General features: G+C 27.6%; 1 protein-coding gene across 1 annotated transcript in view; it reads right to left on the bottom strand.

Annotated features, from left to right (window-relative positions):
- Positions 1 to 21,636: 21,636 nt before the first annotated feature.
- Positions 21,637 to 21,843, bottom strand: part of LOC136084481 (uncharacterized) — a 2,503-nt gene continuing 2,296 nt past the window's right edge. Inside the window, exon 3 of the mRNA XM_065804481.1 lies at positions 21,637 to 21,843. This exon is cut by the window's right edge and continues 210 nt beyond it. The gene's annotated coding sequence lies outside the window, so the exon portion shown is untranslated.

The raw sequence follows: 21,843 nt of genomic DNA on the forward strand, positions 1-21,843 counted from the left end.
TTTTATATTATAAATAATATTGCAGTTTTGTTGAATCGGGTTAAAATTATAGTCAGTTATATTTATAGCGTAATGGGTTCTTGTTTAAAGCGAGTTGTTTAAGCGAGATTTAAAGTTTACATAAAAATAGTTATGAACCAGAAGTCAAAACAATTTTTGATAAATAATATTTGTTGAAAAACATTAATTGACGCTCCCAATTTTATTTCACTATAAAATGAAAATTGTTGTTAATTTTAGATTTAATTTGTTAAAAAAATTATTAATAGAACTCTTTACTTAAAATAAATTTTGGGCGTCCCTTTTGACATACACCTTAAATATTTATTAAAATCTTAAGTTAAATATTTATTAAAATCTTTTATTATACGGTTATCAGGAGGTGAAAAAAATTATAATAACAAATACACAATACAATACACCAATGGACGTCCCCAATTTTATATGATTATATATCTTTTTTTAAATTTTAGTCTTTGCAATTTATTTTTTATATATATGATTTATTTGATAAAAAAAAATTATCGGACGTCCCCTTTGACATACGCCCAAAATATATAAAATTTACAAAATTAATAAATGGAATCATAAACTTATAAAATTATCAAATTATCAAATATTCAAAATGTCGCTCGATATTGAAATCACGAAGCTTAATAACGAAGTCAAAACAGCTATGTTGCAAAATGACAAAATAAAATTAATCTCCTGGAAAAAAATGTTGGAAACAAATGTCAGTTCTTTTAAAAATGCCAATATTGTTGACTCTTTTAAATTTTCTTGTTTTAAGGTACTGATATTTTTATTATATTGTTTTGTTATTGATACAATGTATTGATTTTTATAAGTAATAAATATAAAACTAATAAATATAAAACTTAAAAATACACATAAAAAATTTAATGAAAATTATTTAATTGTTATATTTTACGTATATCTTAGGTCTCAAACAACTGGAAACTGTCTATATAGTTCTATCTCCTTATGTCTATCTAAGAATAACTGTAGTTAATGATTTAAGATTATTGACCTCGATTGAACTTTTCCTAAACGCTGATTTTTATCATAACCACCCAACTTTTCAATATGTTTTTAACAATAATCCAAGCTCTTTTTTATGTTTTGATAACATTCTTCCTTTTTCAGTCTCCCTAAGTTCTTTGGATACAGGAAAAAAATGTGAAGAATTGGTAAGAGGAAGCTGTTAATAATTGTAATGATAAAAACTGGTCTTCGTTCCTTTTTATTCTTGCATTGTCAAGTGTTTGCAGCATAAAAATAGAATGTTTATACCCAGATTTTGGTCTACCAAAGTATAAAAGTTTATTTAGCCATACTATTTTACCTCGTATAAATTCATTAAACAATATTAAATCTCCTTTTTTGTTACGAAGGTATTTTAAATTTTTTTTCTCTTTTTCAACACAACCATTATACTCCTTTATTAATGAGAGAGAATTTAAACGCAAAATTTGCGATGGAATTGGCAAAAAGTTACAGACTAAAATAAATTTCTATGTTGAATCTAAACATCAAGATTGTAATCTTTTGCAAGAAAAAAAAAAATAAATCTATGCTAGTTTCTAGTCAATCATCTACATCTTTATCCAATTTTAATAAAATTACTTTTTGTGAACTATTTTCTTTACCCTCCAATAATTACGATATTGGTTATTTGGTTTCAACTATACTAGTTATTCAAATGTTGCAAAAACCTTAAATAATTCTGAACTTAAAAATTTACTTCAATCTGTTTTTGTTCCTAGTAAGAAATTTATTTTTCCTAAAAATAAAAATGGACGAAGTTTTCAATTTGTATGGATAGAAAAATTTCCATGGCTTACATACTCAAATATATTTGATGGAGCTTTCTGTTTACCATGTGTACTTTTTGTGCACAATTTTCTATCTGAATGTAGTTTAGCTGAAAGATTATTTAGTAAGCCTTATAATCGCTGGAATGATGCTTCTCGTTACTTTCAGAAACATGTGTTTGGCAAAAACAATAAGTCTGTCTGCAGAAATAAAGATTTTTTATGTAAAAACTGCTCAAGTTTTATTTTCATTATCATCGATTTGGTCTTGTAAAACAGAATCAATAGACATTATATCTCAAAAAATAGTTCAATCACAGATTTCCAAAAATCAACAGTTATTGCAACCTATTATTGAAACAATTATTCTTTGAGGGCGTCTTGGGCTTTCTTTACGTGGGCATAGAGACGACTCTAAGTTTCATCCTGAAAATGGTGAATTTTCTAATCACACTGCAAGAAATTTTATTGAATTGCTACATTTTCGTGTTTAAGCTGGTGATAAAATTCTTGAAGATCATCTCAAGTATCATCAACAAAATGCTTCCTACATATCTAAGACATCACAAAATCAACTAATAAAGTGTTGTGGAGAAGTTGTTACTGACGCAATAATTGAAGAAATTAAAAGCTCTAATTATTTTTCTATTATAGCTGATAAAGCCTCAGACAGTAATAATAAAGAACAACTATCATTAGTAATACGATTTGTTGATTCCAAGTTCAATATAAGAGAAGAATTTATTAGTTTCTTACATTGAACTAACGTTGTTACTGGTCAAGGATTATTTAGTGTTTTGTTAAAAAGTATTTCAGATTTTTTGTTGGATATCATGAATTGTAGAGGACAGTCATATGATGGTGCTGGGGCAATGTCTGGACACACCAAAGGGTTATCATCTCGTGTTTTAAATATTAATAAAAAAGCTATATATGTTCATTGTTACAGTCATAGACTTAATTTAGCCATTTGTGCATCATGCAATGTTCAATATGTCAAAAATCTTCTGGTGCATGTTAAAGATGTATCATACTTTTTTAATCTTTCACCTACAAGGCAACAAAATTTAGAGGAGCACATTGAAAGAACTGCTTCAGTTGCTGGTAAAAAAAATTGAAAGATGTTTGCAGAACACGTAGGGTAGAAAAAGTTAATGGTTTGGATACTTTTCAAGAACTTTTTTTTCCTTTGGTTTCTTGTCTTGAAGAAATGTCTTTAAATGTTAATAAGAGTTTTAATCACTCAACGTCATCCAGTGCATCCTTGCTTCTGAAGTTAATAACAGGTTTTGACTTTATTGTTGCTTTATGTATAACAAGAAATGTCTTTGACATTACACTTCCAGTAACAAGAATGTTGCAGTCAAAGAGTAATGACATTTATGATTAAATCTTATTCGGAGTAATGATATTTAGTTTAAATCTTATTCGGGCATTAAAAGATGTTATATCTTCGCTTAGAAGTATAGCTGATCAACACCATCAAATGTGCTATGAACAAGCTTTAAAAATAGCCCATGAGCTAAATGTTACTGAAGCTAAGCCAAGAACTTCATTTATTTAGAAAAACAGAAATAGTGCTCCTTCGGAATGTGTTTCTGATTATTTTAAAATAGCAATCACAATTCCTTTGTTAGACCATCTGAGTACTGAACTAGGCACAAGGTTTGACTACACTACCATAAAATTTTATAAAGCGCTTGTCCTAGTTCCTACTAAAATGATTTCAGAAGTTCGAAGTTCTCGTGACAATAGTTGGAAAGAATGTATAGTACCTTTTAGTGAATTTTACCAAATCCACTAGCTTTACCTGGTTAGCTTGACCTATTGGAAGCTTATTGGTTAAATTTTGAAGGTAATGTCCCTTCTAGTATTACTGAGACTTTAAAAGCAATAAATTTTCCTGGCTTTGAGAAAATAAAAATTATTCTACAGTTACTTGCTACCTTTCCTTTAACTTCATGTGAATGTGAGCGCATATTTTCTTCGCTTCGGCGCCTGAAAAATTATACGCGAAGCACAATGGTAGAGGAACGCTTAAATGGTTTAGCTTTGATAAATATTCATACAGAGCCAGTAATAGATATCGAAAAAGTTATTGATAAATTTGCAATTAATAATCGTTGATTAAGTTTTAAATAAATATTAAAAAATAAAAATAGAAAATTAATATATAAAAAATAAAAAATAAAAAAAGTAAAGAAATTAAAAAAAAAAAAATTCATTACCGCTATGTAAAAGGGATATTTTCATAGCCACACATTTTTATAAAACATAATTTGGCATGAACTAATTATTGTCATACAATGTTTTTTTTGCTGTTACCTTCAGGTGTATCGATTTTGTTGCGGTTCATTCTTTTAAAGTTTTGTGTTATGATTACAAATGTTATGATTTTATTTTTTTTAGATTTGTTTATCAGCAAGATTGAAAAGAATAAAGATGGGTTTACAATTTTTTTTTTAGCTAACTGGAATACTAGAATGTGACACTAAATATATTTTTATATAACTCCATATTGATTGTTTTATTGTTTTGTTTTTAGGTGCCCTTAGTTGTAACAGTCTTATAACAGAGCGTAGCTGAATAGGATTTAACAAGTAATTCGTGTCCCCTACTTTACCGAAGCTTTCTTTGAACCAGGGATATCTTGCTTCTGAAAAATGCAGCTATTACATCACGGCTGTTCATTATAATATTATAATACCTAATGTAAAGAATTTTTTAAATAACAAATATATAAATTTGAAACAGTAATGTGTAATCGTATAACTTTAAAATGGGGTATCAGCCAGGATCCAGGGGGGATGGGCCCACTACACCATAATCTTAAAGTCCTAAATGTTCTTAGAATTCAGAACATTTAGAATAAGAGGACCTTTTTTTTTTGGACGTACCCAAATAATTTTCTGCATCCGCCCCTGATTAAACATAAAATTAAATTTCTATCTAAAAACAGGATTTTCATATTTGATTCAAAATTACAAGAAGCTACTTATTTTTTAAATAACAAAATAAAATAAAATAAAATAAAATAAAATAGTAACTCTTTTGCAATACATCCGTTATACGAGTTCCATCACAGTTGGAAAAAAAAATACACCACAGAAACTATTATACGAGCATTTGAATACTTTGTAATATCAAGTTCATTAAAGGGAAGATTATGAACTTCCAAGTATTTCTCTCCTAACAAAGCTAACTTCAAAACTGGATTCTGCAATGGACAATACAGAGTTTTAAAACTTAGTTTTTTCTAAACTTGAAAATGAAATGCAAAAAAAGTGTTTGCTATTGGTTGAGGAAGTATACATCAACTAGAGATGCAAAAAAACGTGTTTTTTTGCTGTCATTTTTTTTTCACCCAAAAAAACGTGTTTTTTTGGAGTTTTTTTGGCTTTTACAGCTCTTTTTAGTGTTTTTGTTTACTTACTTTTAATTTTTTTAAATTGTTAACTTATCTAAAATGTTTCCATTTAGTTTTGTTTGAGTATTTTAGATTCTATATTAAATTATATTAAAATTAATCTATTTTTATTAAAGCGTGAACAGAGTTCACAATTGAGTTAAATGATTTTTTTATTGCTAAAATAGTTAACAAACTATTTGTTCTTTTCAAAATTTAAATTCAAAAATTGATAAAAAAACAATTTTATTCTAAGTTTTTTTTTTTAATCCAAAACTCATCTACATAACAGTCTTGACTAGAAAACTCTGATTGTTGGTCAAATGACTCAAATTCTTGTTCAGGTGACTCTTCATCTGAAATATTTATTGATTCGTGAGATTTATCTGAAATATTTATTGGTTCTTTAGGCAGAATTGGTTGTTGTGTTGCACGCATATGCATTGCTTCCAGTTTTAAATTTTGCGATACAAACACTAATTTTGCTGCTCTTTCATTTGTTAGTCTGTTCCTTTTGGCACTGTGAATATTTGCATAACTGCTAAAACTTCTTTCGCAAGCAGCACTTGCAGCAGGAAGCTGAAGAATTTTTGCTGCTACTTTTGATAATTCAGTAGATGAACACAATCCCTTCCATCAGTATGGACCGAACGTTAAGTCAACAGCTGTCCATATAAAAGGTTTTGAAAAAACTCCTCCTTTACATTGATAATTTGCTAAATCAGCCATCAAAATATCTATTTTGACATTAGGTGAGTTTACAGCAATTGAATATATCACTTCACATGCATTAATCTGTTAAAAAAAATTTGATTTGCATTAATGGTTTTACTTGGTTTAATAAAAATAAACAAAAGTTACTAATAATTTAACCTTTTGTTCCCCATTTAAATATCTTCCTTGATATTTGGGGTCAAGTAGATTAGCAGCCATATGAACTTTTGTTAAGCAAAATTTTTTTCTTTTAGCAAATAGTTCTTTCATTTCTACTTCCTCTTTTTTTATTAAAGGACTGCTTACTATGTTTTGATTAATATTATCTTCTAAATTATAAAAGATTTCAACTATAGATGACAGCATTGGGCTGTCGGCTTCTGTTATCTTGATTGCATCAGCTATTGGTGCTAGCGGCTTTAAAAATCCCTGAACGTTATCCCAAAAAAAATCTGATAACAAGCTATTTTTTGTTGTAGAATTCATTTCACATCGCTCAGAGATGGCCAAAGATTTTAAAGACTGTTTATTTTTCTGTATACTCTCAAGACACGCCACAGTGGAACCCCATCTATTAATAAATAGATTTTAATCACATATCCTAATTTAATAATATAAAATTAGAAATAAATTATATTACTATATAAAACTACGTTTTAATTAATTATATAAAAATAATAATTACCTGGTCTTTACCGGTAGTTTTAATGAAATGTTTGAATCAACAGTTGATTTTTGAATTTCTTTAAATATTGCACCTATTATGTGAGAGTTTTTGATTTCCTTTACAATATCTGTTGCTTGTGACATTAACACACAAAGAGTAGTTATTTTTATAAAATCATTAAAAACAAATTGAGACCATGAGATATACATCCATAGCAATTAAGAAGAGGATAGCTGATTTTTAATAGTTTCCATGCTTTTTTCATGTTTGCTCCATTGTCTGTTACTATTCCCATAAATTTTTTTAGGATTAATTTCTTCTAATACCCTCCGTATTTCATCTGCTATGTATTCCCCAGAATGACTTGATGAACCTGAAAATTATTACTTTCATGTAAATACGTTACAAACTGTTCAGTTATAAGATTAAAAGTTTTGAGTATGAAGAACTAAGTTACTATTTTTGGAGAGAGTTAAAAACAATTTTTTTTAAAAATGTATTTATTATTTGTTCTTAAAAATAAATATAAATCAATGTAAATTTTACCTGAAGCTAGTGATTTCCATAAAATAGGCAATGATGAAGGCAATGTCAACACAAAGTTAATAAGTGCTTCATTTCTGCATAATGTAAATAGTCATTAAGTTTTAATTTTTAAATTATTTGCATAAATAATACATTAGTATTTTTGTTTAAATTTATTAAAATAGTACCAACCTAATATTACTCCATCCATCACACATAAGTCCTACAGAATCTGCTATTGCAATTGATTCTTTAACATTGCTTGATATTCTATTGAATTCTTTATCCAAAAGTGTGTTTGACACTTTATACCTTGATGGGAGCTGATAAGCTGGGCGTAACTTTTTGAAAAAGATTTTCCAGTATTTATTATCAATTAAACTCATGGGTGACCCACTTGCGTAAATAGCTCTAGATAGATGTGCATCAATTGATTTACTTAGATAAACAATTAAAAAGAAATATTCTATACAAAAAAAAAAAATGTTGATACCTTTTCACATTGCTTCATGCTATCAAACATTGAACAGGATTTACCACTTTTAGAAATTGGTTCTGAATTTTTTAAAGGGTCTGAAATAATGTTTGTGACATTTGTACTATTACTTAAAATAAGGTTTTTAAATTTACATGTTGCTTTTCTTTGTATTGTATACATTTCTTAATATGCATGGCCATTCGTGTTCCACTTTTCGACATAACATCATTGCAAAAAGAACATCGAACTCTTTTCATTTTGCTCACCTGGCTTGCTGGCTTAAACAAAATGCTCATAGACGTTTTCTTTCTACCCCATGTGTGGCCACAGACTACTCTATTATTACTACTCATTACTATGTTTTAATCAAAATGATGTGATTATTTTGATTAGAAAACTGCTTAATGCTTATACTACCTTATAAAGGCTATATTCTAAAATATTTTCATAATTTAGTTATACTATTAAAAAAACTAATAACAATAATTGTATTACTAAAAATTTACTTTACTACAAATTATTATAGGTTTATTAAGATTTTCAAAACAACATAATATCATCATTAAGAATCTTATGTTTCAAAACAGTTACCATAAAGGGAAAATTAAAAAATAAAAATACTACAACACACTTATGCAACATTATTTATAACATGATTTAAAATACTATTTCCACTTTCTGAAATTAAATGTTGACAAATTTAACTTATATGCAATTGCAGAAATAAAATTAAAAAACAAAAAGTATAAAATAAGATAGCAAAATTAAAAAAAATTAAAACTATGCAAAACTTATACATTACATATACATTTTGCAATGCAGTGTTATTTTATTTATAAATTAAAAAACATAAATTAAAAAAGGTCTCATTCATTCTACAAATTACAAAAATTCGTTCATTCTGTTGAAAAGTTTGTTTTTAATGTTGAAGAAAAATTGTTTCAAACTCAAAAATCATATCTGCATAAAAAAACAAACAAAAAAAGACAAATTTCCTTTACTTATGTCTCTGTATTTTACAAGAAAAATGTTTCTTCAAATAATTTTTTCAATTTTATTTTAGCTTATCATAAGTAAGTCATTGGAAAACAATAATAATTAATCTCCTGATATTAATTAATGTTATTTGATGAACATTTGAAGAGCATGTAAAACAAGACATATAAATGGTATGTTAAATAAGAGAATGACAAAGTCTTTTAATAAATATCACCCAAAAACACACTTTTGTGCTGATATTTATTTAAATGTTAAAGGTGTTAAAGTAGTTAGTTAAAAAATCAAAAAAAAATTTTTTGTGGGGATCTGCTACCTTAAGAACTTTAAAGGCAATAATAACAAAATCATATGTTAAATAAAGGAATGAATACTCTCTTTTAATAAATAACACTTAAAAACAAATTTTTTAAATTATTTCAGTGTTTAAAAAAAGAAAAAGTAGTTTAAAAAAAAACCAAAAAAACCAAAAAACGAAGCAGTTGGTTTTTTTGGCCAAAAAAACTGGTTTTTTTGAAAAAAAACAAGAACCAAAAAAACGACTCACATCTCAACCCATCTCTTATTTACCATGCTGGCTCAATCTTTGGAAAAGCAGTAAATAAACCAGACTCTTTAGCAACTACTGTTTTAAGTTTTACGTAAGTTTTACTTTTTGGAGGACGGCAATATCTTTGCAGAATGTTACCTGTTTGTAAACTTGATTCTAAATTTCTGTTTGAACAAACTCAATTTGTTTTAGTGTGAATAAAGAGCGCTAGAGTAATAGCGGTTGCCACAACATAAGATAATAGTCGTGTAAATCAAGTACTATTTTAAATGTTTGAATGTGTTGATCCATGGTTGACCAAAGAAAATATGTTTTTGTTTTATAACTTTGTGCATCTACTTAAATCTGTTTGTAATATCTGGATTACAGAAAAAAAGCCAAAAGTTAGGTTATGAATATAATGGGGAAACTAAATATGCATGTTGGTAGCCTAATATCAAAAGATGTTAGGCTATCATTTTTACTCAGGCTTGAAACAATGGCAGAACAAATAAATAGCAAACAAAGCAACAGACAATATCAGTTCACAGAGATACAGATGCAGCCTTAGCTCCCACGTGTCGTGGTTTAGTAGCCCTTACAAAGTTTTTGTTGCAGAAATCTTTTAATTATGTAATACTGGGAAAATTAATAACTGACCCACTAGAAAAATGTTTGGAAAACTCCGACAAGAATCTGGAGGCACATATTTTATCAATGTGCAACAAGTCATTGAAAAAGTAAGAATTTAACGAGCAAAACTAAGTCCTAATATCGGTATAGACATTGGTTTTTTATCTGCTGAAAGTGAACATAACTGCCAGAAATGTAAAGATATTTTCTTAGCAGTAATGCTATTGATATATTTGACAATTTGCCTGAGCTTTTTTTTGTTTGTTTTGCTAATTCACCTCCCCAAGGCCCAGAAGGTCAATACAGACAGGAAGACTACTTAGTTGTGGTTATAACCCTCTCTCAACTCTATAACTCCGAAACACGAACCTTGACCATCAAGGCCGCAGCGTGGAGAAACAAGTTGAGCGAGAAAAGAGTGTGGAAATAGATACAATAGCTGGATATATTGTGCAAAATGAAGTTGAAGAGCAAGAAGAAGCTAAATTTTGTTATGAAGAATTTGGCGAATATGCTGCTAAAATTAATCATGGAGGTTTAAAAATACCAAATGACAATGTTTTTCAGTGGCCCACTTATATTTTTTTCATGAAATTGTTCATAATGTCTGTCGATAGTCACTCTTCAATACTTTAATGTTAATATCAGAGTCTTTTAAATTTAATATGTAAAAGAAACGTTCTGTTTCACTTTCAAACAAATTCTTCAAAAACCATTTTGATTTATATGCACCATGGTCATAACAATAGTCACAAAAAAAAATCTTAAAACTTTCAAAGTAAACCTATTGTGTGTGTATTTTTTGCTTATGAAAACTCTACAACTCCAAGTTACTTATATTTTCTGTTTGTTTAGTGATTTTGGTAAAAAATTTAGTATTTTAATCTATATCTGAAATATTTTCAAAACTCTGTTACAAATTTTGTTTTTACTAAATATGTTCAATTTATGGTTTTTTCGAAATTTAAGCATTTTAAAATATACTATAAAATATATTTTTTTGTATCCTCTGATTGTGTGATTTTGTGAAAGTTTTTGCATCTTATAGCTGAGGAAATTTTTGTTTTTATAGACAAAGTTTTATACTTAAGGAATGTTTTTTTTTATCTTTTTTTATCTTTTTTATCTTTGTAAAAAGTTTTTCTGATTCAAAGTGCCATCCCAGTTGGCAAATTTAGTTGTAAATGCGCATTAGAAACTCGTTTAATTACGTCTCGTTGCGGTATGTATGTTAGCCATTTTATCGTGTCGAATACGTATTAGAAATACGCATTAGACGCGTATGAATACAGGTATACATTACAACGCCTACAAAGTATCAAACTCGCATTTGAAACTCTTGTAAACACGTATAAAACACGATAACCAGAGAGTATTCAATATAATATTTTCCTGGTATTAAATGCGCATTTAAAACTTTCCAGAATACGTGTTATTTACGAATATATGTTAGCCATTTTATCGTGTCGGACGCGCATTAAAATAAGACATCAAATGCGTATAAAGACAGGTATACAATACGACGCCTACTGAGTATCAAACTCGCAATTAAATAACGTATAAAACAAGATAACCAGAGAATATTCAATACAATTTTATTAACTAATATGAATTCATAACATAATGACAATGACTAGCAGTAAGCAACCCGTAATACGCGTTATGAGTTATTAAATCATTAATAACAATAAAAACACGTTAATAACTTGATATATTATCTAAAAAATTGAATACAAATTTATCTATAAATATTTTAACTTTGACTCCCTATCAGCAACGTCATTGCTTATAGTTAACGACATAAAGACCACATTAATATCAGTTGAGTTCTTATTAAAATTTCAACACAGGTACCAAAAAAGGAAAGTCAAGTAAAGCCTGCAAATACCTAAAAAAAGAAATAAAAAAAAATTACAATTTTTCATTACAAAAGTACTATTTGCATTTTATTGTTAGTAGAATTACGATAATAATAACAGAAAATATATAATCTGTGTCTACAAAATAATTAAAAAAGATTATAAAAAGGCTAGGCAACACAATGTAGTAACACTGGCATATAACACCACGGCTTATTAAGATATTTTATCAAATAAAATACTTGGACTAAAAAGATTTTATTTATTACAATATTTGAACAATCTAGGGACAATTATAGTTAAACAATTTGAATAATTATACCATAAAATAGTAAGCGACTCGTAAAATATTTCTTATAAATGGTCATTATCATTTGTGGTATTAAGAAATACGTATGAGCTCAGTAATTTACATAAGTTTTATTAATTCTCCCTCTCATTTCAGGGAGAGAGGTAGAGAAAGAAAGTGTTTCCAAAGCAGCATGTTAACAAAAGTAAAAAAACACGGAATAAATAGTAGTAACTGGTTTTATTATGTCACCAGTAAACAAAATTATTTTTACCTCGATTAAAAGCTAATTTCCAGCATTTCTTAATTAAGCTTCAGCTTCTCTCTAACTGTTGACTAATGATTAATAGAGTAAATTTCACATCATACTAAATTTACAAAAATAAAACCATGTTTCAACAGTAAGCCAACTAATCTAGAAATGACAAAGGGAAGACAAACTAAAAAAAAAATGAAAAAAAGAACATAACTATGACAAATTATTAAAAAAATTAATATTTTTTAAATTTAAAAGTGTTAATTGTTACTATAAATAGTTAAACTCATACTTTGCTTTACTCTAAGGTGTCTAAAGTAAAATCGAATTAACAGACATTAACACTGCTTGACACTGAGTTCTGTCAAGTAAGTTTTCTGCTCGCCTAGCAACATTTCTAACATTTCAACAACAATTAATTTCATACTGCCTAGATCTATTTTTGACATATGCAACATTGAAGTTTGAACGTTGACTGGACTAATTATTAGCAGGTGTTTTTAAAAAATTCATAAAAATTTACATATATTTGTTCTTTTATATTGCATAAATCCATCATCATATAATAAATCTGAAATAAAAATGTAATGGATAAATGTATATGGATGAAAATGTAATGGATAAATAAATACAAAGAAAAACATCATATATGAATCAAAAATCAATATATTTGATAGAGATAAGATGTCATGATAAGAGAGTAGTAGTTGTTAAATATTTTTATTTCATGTTAGCTTTTAGAAAACAATTCATGTTGGTACGTCATGATTCTAAAAATTCAAATTAAGATATAAACTATATACATATATATAGATATATATAGATATATATAGATATATATAGATATATATAGATATATGTATATACGGCAAAATGATTTTTCTTGAGTGGCTTTTACTGAATGATTAAAAGCAGTGAGCTTCAATAATAAGACCACTTATAATTTTTAATAATAGACACCAACATAAAGGTAAACCAAATGTAACAACATGAGTAACATAAATAACAACTTTACGCAAAATCTTGCTCAACACGTTTGCCAATTCACACATTTTGAAAACATAGAAACAACATAATATAAATATATATACTAACTATAAAACACAATATATTTAACTTTATATAATATATATAAACACCTCATATAATATTCATATACACATTTGATACATTTTATAATATTTTAATGACACATTTATAAAACAATTATATAACACATATTACCACATACATATATTAATCAAAAACTTTTTAACTTTGAACATAATATAAACACATATGCAAACTATAAACATATATAACTTGAATTAAGCGAACAAAAAATTTATAAATAACATGAAAAAATCTAAAAAGATTCATATATATATTCATATATAAAGACATATATTTCGTAATAAAAGATCAAATTATAATCATATTTAATTTAAATCAAATACTTATTGAATAAAGAACAAAAAATAGATTGAAGAACTGCAAAAATAAATAGAAGAACTGCAATCCTTATAACAAAATTTAACATTTAGCAACAATAAAATGTCATTGTTTGCTCGAAATTTTAATTTATTTTTCTAAATTTTCTAAAACAGTACAAAAAAAAAGGTAATAGCATAACAGAAATGTCAATAAAATAATAATCAACATAAAATAAGCAAGGTATGAAATGATAGGATTTAACGTATATTTGAATTATATTAATTTAGGACTTCATAAAACTAAATAAATAAATTTAAAAGTAGTAATAAATATTTTCATGATAAAGTTTTAGTAACTCTTTTAATGCAAAAAAGTACTGTAACTGTATTGGAGATATATAATACTGCTTTAGCAGAACGATATCTCTTCATATAACTTTTCATGTATTCCTGGCGATTTCTTTTCATTCCAGACAAACTTTTTACTAAATTTCTCAAGAAACCTTTTTAATTAAAATTTTGCTTTCACAATTTCAGTTTAAGCATGAGTAATTCCACGTCAAAACAACTAATTTATTTTTTTAATGCAACCCTTTGTCCTTGGATTTTCTTTATATTTTTACCATAGTTAGTACATTATAAAATAAGATGAATCCCAAAATTTCAAGGTCTTACTCCCAATGGTTCGTGAGTAATGGTTGTTTTAATTTTGGCTACTATTATTGTTTGGTCATTTTCCACCATTTTTAAATTCATATTTCTCCTTATAAAACCAAGTTTTTAAACATGTGAATTCTAAAAATAAGTGACTTAGTTAATCTCAAGGTGAGGAATTTGAATATATAAATAAAAAACTCATTTTATAATTAAAAAGTACCTAAATTTCAATTATAAATGTTAAAACAATGGACACCTGCCCCAGTAAAATTTTTAGGTGCGCGGTAAATTTTTTAAACTTAAAATTTCAAGTTTGATCATTGTATGTTTGAAGAACATAGTGCGAAAAAATCATTTCTGCCAAATACATAGTTTAAAAATTAAATGAAAAATATTACAAAAAAAGCAAATATAGTATATTTCGCTTAACGTAGTATTCAAAATAAATAAAAATGATGCATCCTTGAATTGATATACAATTTTTTATAATTATCCATTAAGAATTATTGATTTACAAATATATAATTATTAATTTTGTTAAATTCATATTTTGAAAGTTCGTATTTGTCTGATTTTATTGTTGGTGCACTTATTAATGTTATTTTATTGGTGATTGGTATCCAACGATAATCATCCCTTTTCAGCCAGTAAAACTGTTCAGATGGACCGTGTGGATGCATAAACTTCATTTTTATATCATTATATTCTTCATCTTTTTTCTTCGACGACTGCAATCCACCAAAACGAGTCATATGTACGTGCGTAATATTCGTACTTCTGCATTAGCTCGAAATTTATTAAACTTAAATTTTGGTAACTTGATTTTTTAGTTATATTAATAGGTTTTTGATTTATATCGTTACTAGTTTTCTTAAATAACATAGATGTTTTCGAAACTGGTATGCAATGGTGAAATCCTCGAGTTCCTGGTATTATTTTTCCCTTCACAAATCGTTTATCTAACATTAACCATAGTTTCTTTATCAATTTTAAAGAACTTTATTGTGAGAATTTTTTGAGTGCAAATTTCAAACATTGCATCGATTGTTAGTATTTGATTTTTCCTTGGACGTTGCAAACTTGCTTTTGCTATTGTTCGTTTTACTATACCGCCTATTGCATCGCAAGAAGATTTGCCGTGACTGGTTGCAAAAAATATCCATTCAGCTTCCAATAAAAAATCTTCTGAGTGATGGCATAGATTTAGAAATATTTTATAGTTTTTATACTGTCTTTCACATCCATCAGAAAAGTAAAACAATTTGAAAATTAAAGGAAGGGTTTCTTTGATATAGTTACATAAAATAGTCTGAATTTGATAGACAAAACAGGTATCGTGTATCGTATCGTCAGACATAAAACAAAGTGATTCGTGTAAATTAATGCCATTTACTTTATAATATAAAACAACTGGGTGCATCCAGATTTACACAAATGATAACTTTGGATCTCATCTTGAACAACAAGTTCATAATTTTCTGAAAAGTCACAAATCACGATACACTCTTTTTCATTCAATTTGAGTTTTAAATCTTTAAGAAACTTTGTTTGGCATTTAGAAATATACGAGTGAGCTGTTAGTTCATCAATACACTTCACTACTAACTCAATATAAGTTTCAACAGTTTCAGTTTGTGTGACAATTTGGGTCCTGTCAGTACCTTGCCATTGATTAAAACTTAACTCGTCATCAAAATCAAGTTTTTCAAGCTCTTTAAGAAGAAATAACTGTAAAGCATCTGTTCCTGGGCGACTCAAACATCTATGAACCATACACTCATTTTTTGAAATGTCACAAACCACCTAAAAAACAAGTATATTTATCATAATTTACTATTAAATTTTCTATTATAATCATTAAATATTTATAATAATAACTAAAATCATGATAATAATAATTAAAAGTAAAAGTAGTATTAAGTTTAATTTTCGTATAAACTGATATCTTTTTTTAGATTTCCTAACTTATAACATACATTAAACACACTTATAACTGAAAACAAACCTTTTTCATTAAATGTTTATAAGTTATATCTCATTTCATTGCATATAAAAGAAGAACTGCATTTTGATGATTAACACATACACACACTGAGTGAGCACCTGAGACTCCAACACTTACACAACACTTAGGACGCAGACTGCAAAATTTAGAAATTCCAAGATTAATCCCTGGATTTATAACTTTAAATTGGCTGTACAATTCTTTCAGGTTACACAATAGCAATCGTTTTTGTACTTGTATTCTGCTATTTTTTCCTTTTCAAACACTTACATAATCTTTTTTATTACACATTGCTCCTGAGTATTCGTCATCTTCATAAAAACTTTGAACAATGGAGACAACATTTTCTCCAGTTTCATCCAATAGGAGTAAAAGTATGCCACTCTCCTGTTTCATACAACGTGCTGTTCGAATAGCATTCACACTAACTTCAAAGTAGTTAGAAGCATAGTCTCTAGACCAAGATTCAGGAGTTAAAGTGAGAATTTTTAATTTATTTTTATAGAAGTATTTATCTTTTCTTTCGTCAATAGTGTCAGTTTATCCAGATCAGATGCTTTACTTTGATCTGTTTTCGAATAAGACGCAGTAGATTTATCTATAAAATGCAAATTATTTATTCCATAATGAGCTGCTAAATCTTCACCAATCTTTTTTATTGATTTTTTATATTTTTTCATTGCGGATGCAACACGTTGATGTAAAGCAACAAAATGTAAATTAATAGGAGGTTCTCCTAAAACTCCCAGGGATAAATTAATATGAGTAAATGGTTCCTCTTCTTCTGTCGATATTTCATCTACTCCATTTTCACTAGGGTGTTCTACTGATAAAACTGCCTTTGACTTACAGCTAGTATATAACTTCCACCAAGGTAAAACTCTTAATCCTAATGACTCAAAGTGTCTCGCCAACATTAAAGATATTGTATATTTACCTAAAAAAAGGATATTTAAGATACGTGTTGTATACTTTTACAGATAGTATTCATTTATTTAAAATCAAATTACCTTCTATTTTTTTTATGCACTTTATAAACATCAAAACAATTGCCATTTTTCTTTCCAAATCTTTTTTGAAAGTAGTGAAAACGGTGATTACAAATGCTGAATAGTTCTTCACAAGCACGCAACTCAGATCTCCATAAAATGTTTTGACTAGTATCAGTGTCGAGGTCATGTAGTGAAAAAATCTCTTTATTTCTAGAATATGAGGTTTTATGGCATTCTGACTTTACCAATATAACATGAAATCATTTTGATAATAAATTTTAAAATGTTATACTTGCAAATTTAAAAATGCACAAGTAATAGTTACATTATTTATGTAGGATTAATTACAACATTTAAGTCAGATGAATATGTCTGAATTCAGCAATTAAACTTTGATAATTGGGAAAGACAAGGAAACAAAAAGGAAATAAAAAAATACATTAAAAAAACTTTCATAACTTAAGAAACACTTCGATTTAGATAGGAATTATCATTTTTTCTAAAGTACTATGACAATTTATATACATTTGTAGTACAAAAGTAAAATAATTACAAAACTATGTATTTAGCAGAAATGATTTTTTCGCACAATGTTCTTCAAACATACAATGATCTAATTTGAAATTTTAAGCCTAAAAAATTTACCGCACACCTAAAAATTTTACTGGGGCAGGTGTCCATTGTTTTAACATTTATAATTGATATTTAGGTTTTTTTTATTATAAAATGAGTTTTTTATTTATATATTCAAGTTCCTCACCTTGAGATTAACTTAGTCACTTATTTTTAGAATTCACATGTTTAAAGACTTGGTTTTATAAGGAGAAATGTAAATTTAAAAATGGCGGGAAATGACCAAAACAATAATAGTAGCAAAATTAAAACAACCATTACTCACGAACCGTTGGGAGTTAGACCTTGAAATTTTGGGATTCATCTTATTTTATAATGTACTAACTATGGTAAAAATATAGAGAAAATCCAAGGACAAAGGGTTGCATGGCCTGGTTGTTTTGTTTGACATTGAATTACTCGCATGCGCTTCATAGCAAAGATTTTCGTTTTTCCATTATGTCGATATTTGATCAAAATCGGGGACGATATCGTATCCAATTTTGATCAAATGTTCTATCATACGTATTATTAAAAAATATACAATAAATAAGTGGTATTGAACTCAAATTCGAAACTTAAAACTAAATGCGTAATTTTCTGGTATCAACGGCGGTATGTTATACACTCTTAAAAAAGTTCAGGATTAACTCTGTCCGGATTGGTTCAGGTGGGCTCATTTACCTGAACATTCAGGCAATTAATTCAAACATTCAGGCATATTACCGTATTGGTTCAGGTATTTTAGTAAACCAGCTGAACACTTAGAATAAAATTCCTGAAATGTTCAGGCAAAAGAAGTTCCGTGAATTTTTCTACCGGAACGTTTAAGTAAACGCCTGAAAATGCCAAATAATTTTTCCGCGCCAAAAGCAATCACAATTTAATTTGTGATTGCATTCTCTCATTTTAAATTTTTTTATTAAAAATGAGCATAAAAAAGTTGTGAGAGTCACAGTTGGCAGAATATTTATTATCAAAAGGAATATCTATAGATGCTACAGAAAAGCTTAAAAGTAAGCTATCTTTTCATATTTTTTGCGAACGTACGTAAAAGAGATGTGTATATAGTACGCACATAAAAGTTTTAAACTATTTATATATAAGACTATTATATATATCATTGGAAAGAGCTTTAAATTAGTATTAAAATGGCGAAAATTTCATAAAAAAAGAACGATTGTATAAAAAGTTATGCAACTTTTAGTATCAAAATTTAACTACAAGGATTACTTAAGAAAACTGCGACCAACTTCATAATTTCACGTTCGGATAACGGTAGTTTTGTAATAAAACTTTGTTGCAAACTCGCGCAGTATTTTCTTCGGGTTTGAATATTTATTGAAATTCTACTGAAGTAGCGATAACAATAACTTTTTTAACTAAAATAATATTTCTTATATAAAAAAATTTAAAAATCAATTTACATAGGTATATAACAAATATTGCGAACATCATATAAAAACGATTATAAAAATATTGCGTACATTTTGAAAACAAAAATATTTACTAGTAAAACGCTTTATCCTATCTATTCTATACATTTTATAGTATAAAATATATAAAATATAGGAAAAACGTGTCACTGGACTATCTGATATTTTTATTTCTGCCCCCTTTTCACTGCAGTTATAGTTTAAAAATGTTTCCCCGTTCCACAAAAATTTTTGAATTACCTTCTTATAAAAAATCTTGTTATAAAAAAAACAGACGTGTATTTATTATTGATGGGGCCTTAAATAATAGTGGGACTTACGCAATTGCAGTTGCGGCACTACGACACTGACCTTATCATACAATAAGCGAAATATATTATGTCAAATATTAAGATAAGTAATTTCCATATCTGTTTCGATATATACCCCTCTTCTAAAATAGATTACTATTCTACTCCAATAACATAAATACGCCATTCAAATGTAAATAGTTATTTGCTTGTAAATATAATTAGTAGATAAAAAAAATTACACTTAAACAATTATTTTCCCATTTGCTTAATAATGTTTTTAACAGAATTGTGGCTATGAAAACAGCCTTTTTTGTGTGTGAATATTTATACTTCATAATGCGAACAAGGCGCAAATATTCCTTTTGCCATTGATCATTGACATCCTAAGAGATAAAAAGTCGATTCTTTAGTCCATAGATTAAACACTATTAAACGGTATCTAAAATAAAATAGATCTCTGAAAAAATATAATACACAATCATCAAGGCAAAAAAAGTCAAATATCCTGATTAATAAATACCTAACTGTTACTACTGCACTAATAAATATAATCTAAATAATATATATAAATATAATTTAAATATTTTCTTGTCTTATTAAGACATCAACATTCATAGAAACAAAACTCTACAAGCTCTTAGTTGAAACCTTGCAATGATAAATAAAAATATATCTGGTAAGCTTTAGGGTAAAAATGAATTATAATAACTCAACTTCTGATGCATAACATAATTTACCATTAAATAGAAACATCAATAAAAGCAAGTTGATCCCTCAATGTTTGCTGACATAAAAATAAAAGTTAAAAAAATAATGATCTTATTATAACCAAACCATAAAGAAATCAATTAAAACTATTAAATCAATATAATAAAAACTCCTGATGTATAACACATTTTACTATTTAAATAGAAAAATCATTTATGAATAAAAAAGCCAACCTTTTCTTGAGCAACTACTCACCATAATACTTGAAATAAAATACATTAAAATAGTTTAAAATATAAAATATGTCTAAGGTATATTGGTTAAATAAAATGACTTAACACTAACATTTTATCTTGTTAATGCATTAGCACCTGTGTATCACCAACATCATCATCAACATATTTGTGACAAGTCAAGTAAATAGTTAAGTTTAACTTTAAGTGAGCTTTCCTGTTTCCCAGGAGGGTGTTCATGTAAATGGTGCTCATTTTGCAACCAAATCAACATTATTATATATTGGTAACTACCCAACTACCTGAAATAAGAACTGATATATACAATTAATGAATTTAAAAAAATATCCTTTAATAAGCATACAAAAAAAGGAGAGGATGGGGGGGGGGGGGGGTGAAAAAGTAAAATAGATCTAATAAAAAGATCCACATCTGTAAATGAAATCTATTAATACAAGTATATAAACTATGTTATTATTTCCAGTAACATATACCTTTTTACTACCTATTTCCACACAATTTGCTTATGATAACATCAAATCACCGCTTATGATGTCTGCAGATAATTGGTATTTGCTCATATCGTATTCAACAGCATCATCGTCTTCTTTTTCATTTGGTTTCCAAAAGGAAACTATATAGAAAGCATTATTTTTTTTTTTAATGCTTTTTAATGCCATAGTACATATTTTGGCTTTTTGTGTCAGCATCATACCACATGTGGCATACATGCCACATGTGGGATGACGCTGACACAAAAAGCCAAAATCTCTTCCAACAGCATCTCCATTGAGAATGTCTTCAATATCTGCAGTTTCATTTTCCAGATCTGGGAAGAGTTGTTTTACCTGTAGAGGCATGCATTTTTTTAAATATTTTTTCCACTTTTCTTCATTCATTCTTTTCCTTATTTTGAATCTTTTTACCCATGCGTTTAATCAATTCTGCCTTCATTTCTTCATGGCATTGTATGTTTGCTAAGCGCTTTTTACCTGCTGAGGAGATAGACTAGGCTATCAATTTATTTTGTATATCAGTTGGTTTTTTAGAAAGAAAATCAGTTGTCTTATTCTTGCATGCGCGAACTTTTGATGACAAATAACAAATTGTGGCATTAGGAGCTTTTTGCTTTGCAGTACTAAACATACCCACAAGTTCTTCACAGACAATATTATGTGGACGTGCTGATAATGTCTGGGACTTGAGTTGGTCAGTTAAGGTCATAGTAAACTGTCGCTCATACTGGCGCTTAATAACACTAATTATAGCATTTAGACAGCTGGCTAATGCGTCTCTCATTTCGTCAGTCCTTGGGCAAAAGTCTATAAG

This window comes from Hydra vulgaris, chromosome 09, assembly GCF_038396675.1.
Source record: "Hydra vulgaris chromosome 09, alternate assembly HydraT2T_AEP".
Taxonomy (NCBI): domain Eukaryota; kingdom Metazoa; phylum Cnidaria; class Hydrozoa; order Anthoathecata; family Hydridae; genus Hydra; species Hydra vulgaris.